At 33.5% G+C, this 18,445-nt stretch overlaps 1 protein-coding gene across 2 annotated transcripts in view; it reads right to left on the bottom strand.

The window, feature by feature from the left end:
- Positions 1–18,445, bottom strand: part of LOC118737323 (elongation of very long chain fatty acids protein 7) — a 44,998-nt gene that overhangs the window by 14,789 nt on the left and 11,764 nt on the right. The window lies entirely within an intron of this gene.

The raw sequence follows: 18,445 nt of genomic DNA, 5'->3' as shown, positions 1-18,445 counted from the left end.
TTTCTATGTAGGTTAGCCGTGTTTCACGAAGAAAAGTTCACACCCATGTATGGGAACGAAGTTCAAAACTCTTCATATGACGAAAAAATTAGTATTACAGCAGTAGTGTGTATTTCCTGAAAACCAAAAAAAATGCTATGAGCCAACGGAATAGAATACACGTACCAGTTGTTAAGTGCAATTTGATCTAATCAAAACAGAGGAAGAAGGATGCAAAACCCTGATAGAGAAAAACTTTGCTTTTCCAATTGGCATCAGTTGGTACAAAAGAGAAACGACCTGCTGTTTGCGTCAATGAATGCGTTTTTAGCCTGACTTGCACACGTACTACATATATACCGTTTAGTTTACACAAGTAGGAGAAACCCATGCGTAGCTGAAATAATAAAATATTCCAAGGTAAATACAAAAATTACAAATTTTCGACAACAACTTAAGTATATCAAGCTATGGTTTCTCCGTGAGTAACAGATCTGCGTAGCAGTAAGATTGTTTTTTTTTTGCGGTTAGCAATAATCGAAGGTACATAAATGTTAATCAATTTTATTCGATTTATATTATCATTTTACTTTTACGTAGTAAGCGCTCTAAAAATAAACAAAAGACTTTAGATGCGAACTCTCAATAGAGTAGAATTGTCAATTCGCTGAAGTGAGAAAATAACAAAATTTTTTTATTTTCTAAATAAAAATCGAGGCATGTAAATCGAATTAGCATGTCAACATTTGATTATTGAAACACATAAAATTGATTGCAAATTAATTTGCGCAAATAGTGGTAATTGAAGTGTTTAGGAGCGCAATCTATGTATCTAAAAACATGTAAACATGTACACATTTAGATACGTGCATACAGTGTATGTACATGAAAACTGTGAGTGTATGAAAATGCATTAGCATGCATCGCCTGCAATATTAATATTGATTGATATCATTAGATATTGACATTCAGTGTGCTGACCAGTATTGGCGACGCTGAGTGGGATGGCAGGGGCGATTGCAACCAAAATGTTAAGCAAATTTCTAGCTTAGGCATTGTCTCAAGGCGAAAGATAATGTAAGCGAAAGGACTCACATATTTGTATATATACATACATATGTATGTATGCACGCCTTTAAAATATTAATATTTACACATAACGCATATGCATCTATGTACAAACATACAGGAAATCAAGTCTCTTGTACACGTTCAACGACTTGAGACCCGCTGTCAACGAGAAAGCATTGATTAGGACGCTTTGCAGAAATTTCGCTTAAGGATCAATAGCATTTAACTTACATATACTCATATTATGCAGCATTATCTGCCCAAGCATGACGCATGCAATGCGTGTGAAGCATTTTTAATGTAAAACAAAAATATTTTCTATACATTTTTTTTTTCATTTATTATCACAAAGCCACGTAGTTGCATAAGTACATAAATATATATTAGGGTGATGCTTAAAATATCAACATCATGCCTTTAATTTGTTCTATGCATAAAATAAAGACATAAATACCTGAAAATGTTAATATCTGAAAAAATTGGGTTTAGAAAAAGTACTATTTTTTTTTTGTTATCGCAAAAATTCGGCAAAATTACTTTCAATAATAGGTGTGTCAAATGTATCTAATTTTAGGTAAAAATGTCGTCCAATTTTTGCGATTTTCTTTTTATTTAAATCTTTCAAACCCTAGCAGCGATCCTTAAAACTTACTTTTAAATTGTGAAATTTTCGGAGATTTCTTTATTCTCATATTTTTAACGACCACCCTAGTACATATATGTAAATACATATATGTTTGTATCAGGTTATAGGTATGAATATTATTTACTATTTAAAGCGCCCTCACGCACATATCGCGCATTGAATAGCTAATCAAGAAGTTTTGCCTGGCAACATGCTTGAATGTGCTAATAAATAAGTGTGTAAATGTGTATGTGTGTGTGTGTGTATGTAAGCATATGCATGAGTATGCGTGTAAGAACGCACGCGGAAGCCAACAAATGGACAAGACAGCGAAAGGCGAGTTGTTTATTAAAAAGACTTCGTACTCTTCTTCCAAGTCAGTGGCCATGCTACACCTCTTCTTTACACTGTAGCAAAAAGTCCCCCTAATGTTTAGTAACTAAACATGTTAATCTCTCATTAACTCTTTTGCTAACGTATTCATTAATTAATGTCAACATCGAATTTTATTATCAAATTCGGATTCATTTTATTGACTTGCGCCCAGCGCGTGTCTTCTATTGGTTTTCAATTTTTTTTTTTTTTTCAAAAGCTACGCAAAAACTTTGAATAAAATAAGTTTAAGCCTATATATTGGAAACTTATATATTTAATTCGCATAAATTAAAATATTACTTTGTCTTTTTATAGCCATATATATTCATAGCCCTCTTCAAAACTCTGCAGTTCTATGCAAATATTTTATTACTATCTTCCGCCAAATACTTACATATGCACATAAATTTGAAACCATAATTAAGCAGCTTCATTGTCATTATAGGATTTTATTCGCTATTGAACATTGTATAAAAAAAAAAAATATATATACACCGCAAATATCAGCTGCAGCAATTACAAAAGTATTTGAATCTTCATTGCCAAATGCAAAGGTTGATTGACCATTCATCAAAAAGACTTAGATATACACACACACACATACACACACAGCATCTTTGCAAATGCTTATGCCGCCATGCAACTACCGCAACAAGAGCTAATTTTGCGTGTTTCGCTGTTAATTAACCAAGTACATTAGAACTTTTAATTGCGACGAGATGTTGTAATTTATTTACCACAATAAAGTTCCCGACTACGAAACTCTTTATGTGTAAGGTAATGTGTGCATTAGTAAACAAAAAAAGGGACAGAAAATTGTGGTCATCAGATGAGAACACTGGTGGAGTAGCAACAACAACGCCTTAAGATACGTTCTGCCACCTGTGTGCCACATTAAGTTGAAATGACATATCTACATAGGTATGTATGTATGTTTGGAAACTGCTTGAGCCATTTGTGGCAACATTGAAAATTCACACGACTACCCAGCGGACCAAATGCTTGCAAAGTTACTTAATGCGAGTCAAATGCGCGATTTAACCCTTAACATACCAAGTGCGGTCTTGGGAGTGTCTCAGAGAGTGATTTTAAGTGATTTTGCCGTAACTGCAACAAAGAATTAAACGACAATTTTTATATGTGCCTTAGATTGATTGGGGTTTAATATCCTACCAAACGATATGTCTTATAATTCGTTTTCTCAAAAAACGTGAGAAATTAAAATCACTCTAAGGTCTCTGCAGGCACCACCATGATATACTACGATAAGAAATTACATTGACCTATCTTCCATATACTGACTTATTTCTCGAAGGTATTTTTGTGTTATCAAATCCAATGGTTGAGGCCTCATTAGGAAGAGGAGAAGCCCACGAACGCGCTTAAAGCTAAAAGCACGGTATCCGATGAATCGAGCACCATATCCTTTACTGAGTGAAGTTCAATTTTAAAGGCTAGCTTCACTGCTCTATGCAAAAAGTGCATACCTTTAAAAATGGTTGCCATATGTCTTAAATTTTATTGAATTAAATATATATACATATTAAATAAGGTATTACGATACCTTTAGAGAATGAAAAGAATTTAAATGTTCCCTTAGCCAAAAGTGAAGTGATGTCCTACTATCTAAACATTTAAATCTCTAAATGTACATATGTATCTATACTAGTATATATTTTGGAAGCCTTTTTTGTTGTTCGAATGTCGGATAAATGAGGCAGCAGTGGACCAAACCGATGAAGAATATACTCTACAAGGAAAGGCGTCCGAACCGGAGGGTAATCTTGAAGTGAATTCTGAAGAAAGTGATGCTGTTTGTGAATATTCTGATGGCGATTTCGTAGAAGAAAATAAATTACTTATTTGCAAAGTCAGGCAAAAAATGGCCCCGGACTAACGAGGGCAAGTAGTCGTGCAACCAGAATATCCGAATTTTTTTATGTTATTCCGGATTTTAGAAAAAAGACCTAGCCGCCGAAAAGATGTAAGCGACATTTTTTTCATAATTTTATTTTTAATTTAGAAATGCATGTAGTTGCTCTAGGAACGTTTATTCGCTTACGTCTTTTTGGCGATTAGGACTCTCAAGTAAGTACAAGATGGCACAATGCCGAAACCGGCTTGTTTGCAAACCAAACTTGACAAGGGATGACGGAAATTCGTTCCAAAATAAATTATGTATAAGAATTTTATAATTCCGTTGAGTTAAATAAAAAATATTTGTGATGTTTCTAAAACATGATTATCAGATCATCAGACTAAAGTATATCTCAAAACTCCCACAACTTTAATTTTAATAACCAACTAACACAAATAATTGAGAAGAACAAAAAAAAATGGCGTTCGCAGAGAAACCCAACGTGGAAAACGACGTTGACGATAGGAGCCATGTTAAGGGTTAGCGCGGTAAAACTGTCACAAATCAATCGTTCCGTTTGTGATAGCGAATATTTCGTTGACGGCATTCTTTCTCTCGAGCATGGGTTTTACGATCAAAAAAGTTCACTAACTGTTGTTGTTCAGATGCGCTGGATTGCAAGACTCACGCCAAAGGCTTGTGCATTGGTCCGCTGGGTACTCGTAAAAGTACTGTATATACATACGTATTAAACGCTTCATATTGTTCTTGGCTATTAACTAAAAACTCAGTAGTTTCTATAATTGCGCGTATGTATGTATATACTACATACATACATACATGCATATGCCCATGATATATTTACATGCATCGCGCATGAGTAATCTCTAATTGGTTGATTGTGGCGTGGGCTTGTGCTTAATTTTATACATCTTTAAAGCTTTTTTGTTTACACTCTGTAGTGTTAAATGTAACTTGTGAAAACAAAAAACTTGCTGGGAAATTTTTCTCCAAACATTATTTTTAACTATTTTTGTATTGTGTCATATAAAAAGCCTCTGCGGATTTTTGTCACTATATCCCTATAAACATTCGGACATATTTATTTTAGAGACAGAATAGTCTCAGAATTTTGTATTTTAGATGAGCTCAAAAAAGAGTCAGAATATAATAATTTTCCTTTTTAGAAGGGCACGCCAATATGAGTCCAAAGTAGGAGTCATATTATAGTCTGAAATAGACGATTTCTGAGTCTTAAAAACAGATATTCTTTATAATTCTGATTATTGGTAAACTTTTACTTCCATGTAAACTTGTTACTTTTGTTCAACTCAGAATTTACATATAACACCAAAGGAGTTCGAAATGAGTCAGTCTGATTGACTGGTCTCAAAATCATATTTATGATGAAATATAGACTCATTTTAGACTAATAACTTCTAACCACCCAAAAAAGTTGTTTACTATCCCATACATCTGGCAACACTAACTCAATTACGTCAAACGTACGTGCTATTGACAGATGACATTTTAGGATACATTTCGGATGAGAACAGCTCTGTAATTCGTTGCTATGCTAAAAGTCAAACTGATTTGAAAATGAATGAAATATCTGAAAAGATACGCTGTGTGTTGCGTTTTTGCTATAAAAAGGTGAAAACGCTACAAAAACATGCCCGAAAATCTGTGAAGGTATACGGTGAGAACGCTGTTAGTAAACTCTTAAACAGAATATGTCGGAGTGACTACACTGAAGGTACCTCTCTTTTTGCCGTGACCCTCTTTATGGGTATTGGTAATAACGTTGTGCTTCACAGAATGCCCTTAGATGGAGGGAACTTAGTCTGTGAAAAGAACGTACTTATGTGCGTACGGGCATGGACATATCCAGCGCTCTTTCAGTGACCCAAGCATTCACAAAGAATCTTACTACACTTCCCTACGAGAAAATGATTTCATCAAGTGGTAACTTAGTTGTTTTTACTGAACGCATCGAAGTTATATATTTTTACGGGCGGCTCAAAAATGGATTGAACGGGTCTCTTTTCAACTGGCCTTCCAATCAGTGAGATTATTCGACTATCGGTCAGTGTTTTTCAGCAGACGTCTTTTCCATCAAAGAGGCGTGTAAAATAATTTTAGCCTCAAAACTAGCAGGGACCAGCATTGATATTTTCTCAAGACGCTCTGTGAGCATCACATCCAGCATGATAAAACAATGCAGAGAGTACGCTTTGGCCTGTTGTCGCACTAATCTGGGTGCCTGGCAATGAGGTGGTCAACGAACTAGTCAGGAACGGGTCGGCTCTAGATAACTTAGTGGTAGAGGAAGTTATTGTGCATATAAGCTATACATATAAGAGTCGCATCTCACAGCGATGGAAAAGGTGATTAATATTAGGTGGAAAGAAATACAATCCTGTAGGGTCTAGGATAGTAGGAATATTTTTTAAGAAAAAATAAAAAACACTTATAGTTTTGTGAAATGCCAGCTTCTTCTTGAATTTATTGAAAAGTACTTTTGCTTAATTTTATGTCGCATTATATTGATTTTCGCTCAGTGTATAAGCGCTAATTGGAATTATTAAACTCTCCACTTCAACAAACTAATTAACCACTCACCTATCGTTGCAACCGTAAAACTTGGATCTATTTAAAATCCAAAGAAGGGTGGTATGTTTTTCTTTGCAATGAAAGCATCAAAGACCGTTTAAGCTCAGAAACGTTTAATAATAATTCGGTATTATCTTTTTGTATTAGTGGAATTTATCCCCAAATATTTTATTAACCAATTTCCTAAATACCAAACCTAGTCTCAATACAAGCATGTTTTTTTAACCAAATCGAACCATAAATGCGGGTTTTCCAGATGTCTCGACTCATGCGCCACCTAGCGGTTTCATTTTTTATTGTCATTGGCAGCTAAGTTTCAAGTCTCTAGCTCAACGGGAAGTTGGTGAAATATTGATTAAGAAATTCCAGAACATACATATGTACGTACATATTTTTTTTATTTACATACTAGTAAATAGCCGGCGTACTTCACGGCGCCTTAAACGTTATTTTGTGCTGTTTGATAAACGTATTTTAATATTTCATTTATTTTATAAATTTAATTGAATAAAACTTTTAAAACTGGTGGCAACCCTCCTCAAAAATATTTTCGGCAGTAAACAGTCCTAAACCTCTTCAGTTGGATACCCGTATTCAATTTATCTTATCAATTAAATTAAATTAAAATTTTTAAACAGTTGGCCACCTTCAACAAAAATATTTTCAGCTGTAAGCCTTCCTAAACCTTTTTCTTTTGACAGCCATATTGTAATATTTACTTTATTTTATTAACTTACTTAAACAGCAATTTTTAAATATGTGGCAACTCTCTAATTTTTTTTTCATTCTATGTTAAACCTCTAGAAATACATCGGTGAAAACTGCATTCTATTCCATGTGTTAGTTTTCGAGTGATGCGCGTACAAACATACAGACAAAAATTATAAAAATTGTTGATTTGGCTTCTGTTGCTGTAATAAAGACACCCACCCCCCAATTTAATTTTGAAATCTATAATGTACTGACAGTTTTATTATATGCATAGATAAGCGAAGTTAAATATATAAGTGAAGTTAAATAAAAGCTTCTAAAAACAAAACTTCTTTGGATATCAAAGTACATAAGAATGTGCAAAATTGAATTGTATACAACAAAACTATCTCATTTTTTAACATGAAAAACATACTTTACAACTACACGTATCTTAACAGAGTTCACATAATCGATTGTTTAGCAAATGAAACTAACTAACCGAAGCTATTCAACAATAATTATCTACTTTCATAAAGCAATTTTACTGCATAGCAAATAGAGCAGGGTAACACTCAAAGTTAAGTGCACTTAGATAAATAGTTAGCGGTGTTTATTTTGTCACTAACTGTTCATCACAAAATACGAGCTGTCTCTGCATTTGAATGCCTAGGTAAGTGTGGAAATATTAAGGTTCATATTTATTTAAGTAGTAACTAGTTAATTGCAGGATTGAGAATACAACTAACACTACTGTTTTTGGGATTTTTTATTTTTTTTGCTTTCAGTGCTTTATGAGCCATACAAAGTGCAATGATGCAAGTGTACTTACATACAGACTTACATACAGCGGCAAACACAATAGAGCTGCCCTATAACAGCTGGTGCGTATGCAGCTTTTGCTTTTGTTGGCCTTTACTTCAAGTTAAAATTTATTGACAGCTCATAAATTTGTTGACACATTTTTTTTTTGTGTAAACTTGCACTTTACCATTAATATTTAAATGATTTGCTGTAATGAAATGTCAAAGTTTTATTTGTACGTAAGTTCCTGTTTGCATACATCAACGCACATAAATATGTGTGTGTGTATGTGTATTTTCGAGGGTGTGTAGGCGTGCGCCTGTATTGGTGTGTGTGTGTGAACTGTATTTGCGCATTGCTGCAATTCTTTTTAAATAAGTTTACACTTTAATTACTATGCAAATATTCTTCCTACAGACAGACATCTTACTATTCGAGACACATAAAATAGTATGCACGTGTACACATACGTGTATCTACATATGTATGTACGTGTGTTTATATTTTAGTGCTCACTATTTGTTTTGTAAATATCCGTCAATTATCCGTGAAATAGCGCCGACAGCGGCACATTTTTTACTAATTATTTTCTTAGGTTTTGTTTTTATTTATTTTTTTATTTTTGTTTCTTTATTTACTGCCAGCAAAGGCGCATCATCCGATCGACGATGACGCGACGTTGTCACCATCAACGTCAAAGCCAACACCGCCGTCAGAATCGCTTGAGCATTGTTGCTGCCGTTGGCATTATTTATGTGTGAATTTTACAAATTGTTTGCTATTTCAATTACACTTCAACCGATTTCTCACAACACTTAGACTGTATATGCTAACTACAGGGAAAAAAAAACATAAAGCAAACAAATAAGAATTAGGGGCATTAAAGCAGCAACTGTGTTGCGATTATACGCTTGTTGGTTATCATAAGCATGTAAATTTTAAAAATTACAACCAAATTTTACCAAGAAATAGCAACAATTAACTAGTTACTTGGGTGCCAGTTACTGTCGAAATTCGAACGTTTTTCTAGTCTTTAAGAGCCTTGGAGAGGTTTTCTAACTTAACACGTAGTTCAATCTTCGGCTTTGGAACTAAAATGAGACTACAATCGTTTAAATCGTTGAAGGTCTTTGGAGGACTTCGGCAGGACTTGACCCGATACATTCCAGTTTATCGATAAATTTCAATGATTTGATACATATAGGCAATTCGATGAATTTCAAAAACACTAAAATCCGATAACTTAACAAAATTCGATAACTCGACTAATTGCGATAATTGGGCATTTCGAGGGCTCCATAAATTTTGTTAGCTCAAATATGTACATATATATATTTGGATGCCGTTATTAATTTTTAATTTTGACAGCTATATGTTTTTCGAAAACTATCGAAACATTTCGATATCACGTTACACTCTGTTAATACGATAAAATTCGATAAGTAGTGCTGACTCGATAAACTTATGTAACCTTGAAATTTCGATAAATCGATATATTTTGAAATTTCCATAAATTTCAATTCGATCAAATTCCAATTTCACAATTTGCGAAGATTCTATTCCCATCTTGCACCCAAATACACGTGCTTGCGTGCTTGCCTCTATTAGTCGCCTATCATATTGACCCTCGCTCGCATTTAAATTTCAACACGTGCTCATTCAGGCACCAACCATCCCTTTCCGCTGTGTAACTGGCAGTTATCTTGTCTATTTTTCGTGACTTTGTTTTTAATTCGTTGTTAAATTTTGCTTTATATTTCACTTGCACTCATACACTAAGCACTTGCCTTGTCTCAGCATTGTCATTGCCTTTATTTGTCATCCGCACTGCCCTTACCTAGGCGAACTGCCATCAACGTCACCTTGCCTTATAAGTACCTACATATATATTACATTATATATATCATACTACGAACCGGGAGCTTTCTAACACCCCATATATTCCCTCCTACAACATCTACGTTTTCATTTCTACGTTAATAGCGCCACCTCCTGCCTCAACCCTTGTATTGGTCTACGAAATGTTGGAGATGCCTAATTAATTTACTTGAAGCATAATTTCATCAAAACAAATAAGCTAAGAACTCGGACTATAAGAAACTTATTGAATTAAGTCACGTTCAAGTGTGCGACGACAACCAAACTTGGTAAGCGGGAAATAATTTACATTAAATGCAAATTGGTACTCCCATTTTTTTTTTTTTGCACTAGTAAAAACGCGCAAGAACAGCGGTTCACAAAGAAATGCAGCCGTTTGCGTGAAAAAAAAAGGTTTCCTTCCATTAGCACAGTTTTGGCCAAATCACAAAATAGTAAAAACACATTAAAAAATGTTTGCTAATGAAAAGTTCTTTCAACACTTCTTAGTTAACTTCATTTGCAACCTCGAACATTTTGTCATCTAAGCTTTCGTAAATGTGTAAAATTTTAATTGTTAATCAAAGTAAATTAATTCAATTCTTCAACGTGTGCCACTTTCACAGTTCAACTTTTTTTACTTTTATTTATTCACATCCATGAATATGTAAAAGCAAATGAAATTGATTATCTGAAAGTAAAATCGAAAGAAAACTTTAGTGGTATAAACTTAAAATATGTAATATTGGATCTGAAAGTTAGCACAAGATATTTTGCGACTGCGAACTGGTTTTTTAAATATGCCGGTACAGGCAGCAAGATACATATTTAAAATCCAGCTTTTTCGGAGTTTGCGCCTTAAGTATATATACTTAGGTGGCTACGGTTACTATGCATGCGTACTCTGACGAACTTTTATTCTGACGATTTCGTCGCAACAAAAAATACGTGCTTGTTTATTTGTTTCGTATTTTTATTGTTCCGAAGAAATCGTCAGAACAAAAGTTCGCAGGAAAAAGCTTGCAGCGTAGCCTTATGTAAATTAGACGGAATCACTCCGCATAGAAAAAAAATCGGTTCTGCTTTTCCGTTGGAATTATAAAATCTATTATATTTTAAGACTTGCGGCAAAATATTCCGGAAAATATTAAGATTTACGTAAGCTGGACCGATTTGAAAATACCTTCAAAAATTTAGTTTTTTATGAATAAAAATATTTTTTAAAGTGTTTTTTTGAAAAAATTACCGCAGGTGACAAAACAGCTTAAGCTTAAAAAAATTTTATAAAAATATTCTTAAAAAATTTTAAACGGAATCATAACAATGAAATTTTTGATGCTGTTATTGAACTTTTTTCAAATATGGATATAAGAAAGGCTTGAACAACTCAGCCAAAACGTTACCTACTTAGACTTATGAGGTATCATTAGAAAGGTATTTTCCAACTCATTCACGTCCCAACTTCTTTGTTGCAAATATCAACACAACTTAATTTATCTTGGAACGACGTTCGTTCATGATACATTTCTCTTTCGTACTTTGAATGAGCTTTTAAGAAATGAAAAGGGTGAGCAAATACCTTTCCAGTGATTCCTCACAAGTCTAAATCGGTAACGTTTTGGCTGAGTTATTCAAGTTTCTCTAAAAGCAATCTTTGAAGTATCAAAAATCTCTTTATTATAAATCCGTTGACAAAAAAAAAATTTAATATTTCTATGCAGATTTTTTAAGCTCAAACTGTTTTGTCATCTGAGGTGATTTTTTTCTAAAAGTAGTTTAACAAACTATTTTTAATCATAAAGAACCCCATTTTTGGAGGTATTTACAAATCGGTTCAACTTACGTAAATCGTAATATTCTTCCGAAATATTTTGGTGAAAGTCTTCATATATAATATATTTTATAATCCCGGCAGAAAAATCACAACTTTCTTGGTGATGCAATCACCTGCACATAAATAGTTATGGATAACACTGAATAAGTAATATTTATGTAGAATAAATCTAAAGTCAAGGATTGGTATTTGATAAGCTGCACACGTATGTATTAGTAATCCTTTTGAACAACAAATATATGATTTTTCGCAGGTTAGCCTCAATATCTCAAATATTTTTTATTAGCTTTGATAAGTTTGCGCATTTCAAAATTACTACGAGCCGAATTCACAGTGCGTAGTTAGCCTGGCGACGTCCACTGTGGCTCAGTGATTAGAGTTGCACACTATCACTCTGTTGCGCAGCATCTAAATTATAAGAAAGTTTTTTTTCTAACAGTGGTCGCTCACCGGCAGACAGAGGCAAAGCTCCGAGTGTGTTTTTGACTTGAAAAAGCTTTCCTTAACATCCATTTGCTGTTCTGAGGCGGTGTAAAATTTTAACACACATCCATTTTTCTGCCAAAACACTTAGCAAAAGTGTAAGCGTCAAAATATAATGTGCACTATAATTGAAATTTTCTTACATACCATGGCTTAAACAAGTGTTCTCATGTTGATCCTTTTATTTGTTTATCGAGGGCTTATATTCAATACAATTCAAGCTATCCTACTACTGGGTCGCGTAAGGGTTACAAGTGGGTCGCGAATCGAGCCTAAAACTATCAGACACAATTGAAAAAACCATCAGGAGAGATAAGAATTGACGTGTTAGTTCAATTGAAAGAGTTCCGAAAATCTCGTTAATATTGTATTCTTACTTTAAACCAGCAATTTTACATGTTGAAAGGTTGTGATAACAGTTTTCTCAATTTTATACACAAAAAAAAATAAGATATTCGCGAAACTAGGGTTAGGTAAGCTACGGTTATAGTTTTTCTTTCTGAAGTTATGATTTTTCTTAAAGGGACCTTGAAATTTTAAAGATATGATTAATTCAAAAAATTATTTAAAAAATTCAGTGCAATATAGAATAGCAATATGGGTATCAAATAAAAGAGAAAATTCTATAGATTCGAAAAAGGTTTTGGTGCATAAGGACGCATAGGTACTGACGAAGTCCTTTCAAAATTGTATTCTGGAATATCCTTGAAAATTTTCAATTAGTATTTTTTGAAAAAATTGATGTCACTTAAGCATTAATATACACACGAGCACAAAAAACACATTGTGAATATTAAAAAAAAAAAATAACATGTGAACCGCTTTTTTCTATTAATTAACTAAACCATTTACCGAACCGAAATATTCTCCAAATGTTTTATCCGAACCGAAAACCAAACCACTTTTTATAAAGGTATAAACCGATTACCATTAGATACATTTTCTTCACTTTTTATTTTTTTCTTTTCGTTTCGGTATTACCATATTTCAATATCAAATGTAGAGATCAATGAAATGGCAACCCATATCATTTGACAGGCACTTGATACCTAAACGAGGTTCCCACGGGCCCTCTAATGACATTGTTTGCTTCTGAAATGCCCCGTTTATACGACACGTTCTTAATTCGATTTGGGAGTTCATTAATTTTCCTTCATATAATATATATGTAAAAAAGTAACACAAATACATACATACATACATATGTATATGTACATAGTTTTTTTTCGAACTACCGAACCGTTGAATCGACCCGAAACCCCTTTCAAAGAAAAAAAAATCGCTTTGACGAAACAATCCAAAATTTGCAAAAACGGTTTGAACCCCTGAACCGAACCGCCAAAATTTTTCATCCGATTAACGTCCCTGCTTTAAATACATTTTTGAGCACAAAATTTCTGTTTAAAGAGCAGATAAATCTTAAAATCTTTTTGATAAAACGGCCCTTAATCGAGTTGAATGATTATATTTTAAGCGTTGAATCTTGGGCCTTATATTGATCGCAAAAAATTACGCCGGCGCCCGCTTTCATCATGTTTTCTTCTTTCTGTGTGGGATTTCTAAAGATTTTGATTCAAAAATATCATAATTTCACCAGTTTTTCATAGGTTTTTGCAAATACTTAGCACCTAGTTTTATTTGAAATAAATAGATGAAATTAATACTTGAATAAGAGGAAAAGTTTTGTAATAAAATTTTTGACAAAATGCCATAGAAATGAGAAACTTACAAAATGGCTTATGTTTTGGACTTTCTTAAGGAAAATTGCTAATTATTGCTATATTTTTTTATTTCAAAACAGTAATTTAAAATTTAGCCAGCGGGCATATTTTTCTGATAGTGCAGCATTACTGACTAAAGAAAACAAATTTAACCTTTAAAACCAGTTCAGGGGAGAGTGGTGGTATTTTTGCAAATCTTAAACAGAATTTCAGTTAGATTTCTTTGAGAAGACAATAGTTTCACAAATAGAAAGCTAACACATTCGACAATGGCGTAAACTATCTTTATTGTCTATTATTTGTCCAACTGGCGACAGAAAAAGTTAATCAGTATTTTCTCAGTATTTAAAGAAAGGATCTCTTAATATTTTATATTTACGTCAGAGATAACGAACTTATTTTGATTTGTAATTGTTCCACTCGAGACGATGTAATAACCCGTATGATATTTTTCGCTTTATCCTATAGTTTATATATAGTCAATATAACAAAGTAACAAAGAAGAAGAAAAGAAAAAATTTGCAAACAAAAATTTTTTATTTTCGATCTGATCTTGATTAATATAAAATTTAAAATAACTTGTTTACTTGTTGTTGTCTTGAATCCTATGGTTTTACGCAATTATTATTTTCTCTTCTTCTTCTCTTCTTTATTGGCGCTGTAACCGCCTAAGCGATTTTGGCCGAGTCCAAAACCGCACGCCAGCCATTTCTCTTCTGTGCTAACTGAAACCAATTGGAAATGATAAGTGGAGCCAAGTCCTTCTCCACCTGGTCTTTCCAACGCAGAGGAGGCCTTCCTCTTTCTCTGTTACCAGCGTCGCGGCCCGCCTTGAATATTTTCAACGCTCCTGGTTTCTGTCCATTCGAAGGACATGGCCAAGCCAGCGGTGCCGCTGAATTTTAATTCGCTGCACTATGTCTATATCGTTGTATTTTAGTGTAACTAAATTCGACTTGACAAACAGGTGGCAACCAAATATATTTAAGCTAAACGTTTTCAAACCTCTTTCGTCTGACTCCCGTATGGTGATACCTATCTATTTCAATTACCAAATTATTTTAATTAAAGTGGAATTTGATTTTTTAAACAGGTAGCAACTCTCTATATGTAGTTAATACGCATTTCGATTGATACCCATCTCCCAATTATTCATTTAACTTATAAAAAAATTCGAATCGAATTTTTTAACAGGTGGAAACTCTAAAAAAAAAAATAAACCTTCTAGTGTCCACAGGTCAAGCTTTTTAATCTGACACTTCAGTTTTGAAAATGGAACGAATCTGGCAGATCTCAAGTAGGGCTGATGATTTCACCCGGGTAATGAGCTACCCGGGTACCCGGGTAGCGGGTGAAGCCCTACCCGGGTATTGAATTACCCGGGTAGCCCGGGTACCCGGGTATTTTATAACCCGGGTAGACCGGGTACCCGGGCAGTATGGTAATTATCCGGGTACCCGGGCACCCGAAAAAATGTGGAGAGGTGAAAATTAAACGCATTTACGATCATATAACGCAAACGAACGTACATAGGGAAAATCTATAAGAATCTTCCGTACCATATGGGGAAATATTATAATATACAACACATACATTGCACTTGACAAATCCGTCATTCATCACACAAGCGTACTTCCAAACCCAGCTTGTTTTAGGCATGTCTAAAATATTAATATTTACGAAGTTGGTAATGCACGTACAGATATCGGATCGGTAACAAATAAAATTATTGAGACACACCCACCTGCGAATCTAAACGATGACCGACAGTTGAGGCAATTTTTGTGTTGGAAAGAAACAAATTTTAAAATTTCTTCCACAATTATTTCACAACAATACGTTCATCAACCTACTTCTCGTATTAAGGAAACTTCATTAAATAATTGTGATTTTAAAAGCTTTAAATATTATGAGAAAAGAAACTATAATTTGAACAAGCTGATACAATAAAAGTACAAACTCTTTAGGTGAATGAATACCATAAGGCTTTGTTACCTTACTTTTTGTACCAGAAGTGGCCTACCACAGGGTTTAGTTCTTATATAATTCCCAATGAGAACGTTCTCGTCAGTTTTGTTCTCATTTTGGTTTTGGTTTTGACGCGTTCTTGGGAACAAAACTACGACAATGGCATTTAGTTTCGATCATACATTTCGTTCTCAGTCCCTGTTTTAAAATATTAATATTTAATATTCTTTAAAATATACATACATACATACATATGTACACATGCATGTATGTATATGCATTTACAAAAATTAGAAGTTTGAATTTAAATACAGAAACTAATGTTTTAATTTACTTTTCTTGTCTCCGTCTACTCAGGCAAGCGGTTAGGTGTACATAGTCGCGTACACTCTAGACATAAAAAAATAATTATAAAAAAAAATTTTCTCACTGAAAAAATATTTATCCTCACCAAAAAGATTATACAAGAAGCTTTATGTCGCATTACCCGGGTGTTTTTCGTTTAACCGGCACCAACATATGTATATTACCCGGGTACCCGGGCAAATCGGGTAATACCCGACTACCCGGGTAATAAAAGCCCCGGGTAATACCCGGGTAATCGGGTACCCGGGTACCCGGGCATTACCCGAATTACCCGGGCACCCGGGTAATACCCGGGTAACCGGGTACCCGGGTATCATCAGCCCTAATCTCAAGGCACTGACAAAAAATGAATAAATTATTTTATCCATTAGCGAAAAACGCATTAATTCAGAAAGTGCACAAAATGAGCAGGTTTTTATTTCTTCTTTTGAAAGCTAAAAGCCCGTACTATTTAATAAAATTAAAAAAAAAGATAACCTATTAAAATTTAGCATTTTTTGAAATTTTGTTTAAAAAAATTGTTTTTTTTTTAACCGCAGGGACACCCTGTGTTTAATTTCATTCCAAAATTTTAATTTCTGTAATTGTCTACTATCTATATGGAAACAAGAAACGTCAAACCAACATTTTATTTCAAAGAATATATTTTTGACATTTTTTTCTGTGAAGAGCTTACGCCTGGCTATGCTTTTATTCAAATTCTTAGTATAAAATTTGTCGAATTTAGTGACTTCCTGGCGGCATATAATTAATTATTTAGGACAATGTCTGTTTAATTCTTTTTAATGGATAAATTGTCTTTACAAAAATACCAAACAAGTTCACATAGCAAATATCGGAATTTTCGATTTTTGCCCACTTAGGCGGCACTGTGCAGCGTCCCGATTTTTCGCAAGGTTGTGGGAATTTAAAAACAAAGGAGGTTTTTTTTCAAAAATTGATATAGCAAAAAGGGCTGAATAAAAAAAAAATTACAAAATCGGTGAGGTCTCTCTCAATTGGTGCTATAACATTTAAAATTATAGAAAAATTGGAGATACAAAAACCAAATGTGTGCATATGTAAATACGTATTTAAACAAATGTTTGAATAACAGAAAATTATAATGTATAACATTGAAAGCAATCCATAAAACAAATGGATGGTTTAAATGACTTAAGCAAAAAAAGAATAGTAAAGTGCAAATTAAAGCACACCACAGCCTTACGCCATTCTAAACACTTTTTTTTTCTTAAACTAAGTCAGTGATGTCTAAAAGACTTTGCTCTAACGCGCCGGTAATTATATTCTAAATTTACTATTTTATTTATGTATGTATGTATGTAATTATATTCTAAATTTAATATTTTATTTATGTATGTGTGAGTAAGTAAGCGCGTACTTTTGTGCGTATTAGACATGTTATTGGTTTTAATTTATCTGCTGCTTTAGGTTAAGGTCAACTAGAAAAATCGAGCGTTTAAGCAAGTAAAGTATTAGCAAAGAAAAGAAGCATAAAGCTTTAAATTACAATTAGAGAATAAAATGCCAAGCGACCGAGTGGCGAAAAGTGGAGGCAGAACGGCCAAATCGGAGTCGACTTAAAGAAAATTGCAGTTTGATCGATTAAGTGCAAATGTTAGTAGTTTAGAAGTCACAGAAATTCATAGATTACAAAGTGCACGGACGAATTCAAAAACAATGTAGTTACTTTTAAAAATGCTATGATTCAAATTGAATTTAAAATTGACTGACACTTTTTTTGGTGCACCATGTCTAAAAAAATTTAACTTACTTAAAGCAGAACTTTCAAGGTCAAAGGCGAGAATAGACGCATATAGATTTTAAGAAAAATAAAGCACAGTTCGATGCTCGCTTTCGCGATGTCTTTCACAAAATTCAAAAGACTTAGGACACGAACTTGTTTTTGAAATTTCAAAATGGAAATAGTTATATGGATTGTTGAGTTATATAATTGCAAGCGTACAACAATAAACAAAAAACCATATTTAACAAATGCAGATTGAATAGGTAAGAAATTTGTGTTGATATTTTAGGGACATTTTGCGTTTAATCTGGAAATTTTCAATAAATGATAGTAGGATTTTTGCTTAATTCAAAAATAAAAATACACCATAAAATTACTTTTAAAAGATAACAATTCATACTACAGCTAAAGCAGCATATTCACAGAGGTGTACACAATAACATCTCTAAATCTG

This window comes from Rhagoletis pomonella, unplaced genomic scaffold (genome assembly GCF_013731165.1).
Source record: "Rhagoletis pomonella isolate Grant_MI unplaced genomic scaffold, Rhpom_1.0 Rhpom_scaffold_00004, whole genome shotgun sequence".
NCBI classification, from domain to species: domain Eukaryota; kingdom Metazoa; phylum Arthropoda; class Insecta; order Diptera; family Tephritidae; genus Rhagoletis; species Rhagoletis pomonella.
Note: the sequence above shows the minus strand (reverse complement) of the source record. Positions and strands in the feature narration are given on the sequence as shown.